Genomic DNA, 1,224 nt, shown 5'->3' with positions numbered 1-1,224 from the left:
ATTTCCAGAGGTAGAATCCAGTCCAGGGGTAGGGGGACTGAAAAACTCAGAAAATGTAAACAATTTTCTTAAGGTCAGGCAGTTAGTAAGGAGGTATTTGAACCCAAGTATCTCTGACATTCAGATTCCTCCTCTCCAGGGAGCTGGCCAAGCCTCTTAGTCTTTACAGCTCTTGCAACTAGCCACCCCAGAGGTCAGTTCCACCCTGGCGGAGGCCGTTCTACAAAAACTTCTGTGCCCTGGGTCATGCAGGAAGGAAGCAGTCTTAATATTTTCCTTCCTGAGGTGCCACAAGAGGTGGAAGTCTGGAGTTGGCACCTGCTGCTTTCTCTGCTAAGCCTTACCCTGGTTCTTATTGAGCACAATGTCTAGGAGTATGGAGAAGAGGCTGTTCTCCCTACCTCACTGGACATCCTCTTTCCAATATCATATGTGGAAGATGGAGTTTATTTCTAAGAAGGCAGGGAAGACTCGAACTATTTCAGGTACCTAGCCTGGCTGCTTCAGTGACCTGTGTTACTGATGCCCTGCACCTTTCTCAGGGCTTCTCATCACTCACTCTTTTCTGGGGATTTGTAACCTTCCTCCTGGGCCCAGGGAACTAAACTCAATTCTGAAGACCCTCATCTCCCCACCCCTTCCTAAAACTCCAGTGAGGCCTGCGGTTGTCCCCCAACTCCGGCAAAATGCCAGTGGGTAGGGGTGTGCCCCACCCCATCTGGCGTCAGGGCACTGCCTCCATTTTGGCCAGACCTGACTCCCTGTTCTCAGTCTCTCAGGGAAAGAGGCAGACAGGCTTCAAGACTCTCTCAGGTCATCCACCACACTCGTTTCTACGAGGCGGACTACAAGCCCCATGATGCCGCGGGGAGAGGTATTCCACGCCTTGCTGGGACACCCGCCCCTCCCTGCTCCGCGCATCCCCGCATTCCTGTATCCCTCGCCGGCTGCTCCGGCTGAGGGCCGGGCTATGCGGTTGCGAGGAGCCGGGGGCTGCGGGCGCGCGTCCCCTGCGGCGGCGACCTCGGGACCCGCGCCCGGTGTGCCCCCGCGCCAGCTGCAGGCGCAGTTCCCTCCGCCAAGCGGCGTCTTTGTGTGCGGGGGTGTGGGAGGAGAGGCGCGAATCCGCGCCGCGGAGCACCAGCTCCCTCCTCGGGCGGGCGGGGGCCTCTCCGCGCCGCCCGCTGCCGCTGCCGCCTCGCGAGGACGCCCGCCGCCCGCACT

The sequence above is a fragment of the Octodon degus genome, unplaced genomic scaffold (genome assembly GCF_000260255.1).
Source record: "Octodon degus isolate 3935 unplaced genomic scaffold, OctDeg1.0 scaffold00072, whole genome shotgun sequence".
In the NCBI taxonomy this organism is placed as follows: domain Eukaryota; kingdom Metazoa; phylum Chordata; class Mammalia; order Rodentia; family Octodontidae; genus Octodon; species Octodon degus.
Note: the sequence above shows the minus strand (reverse complement) of the source record.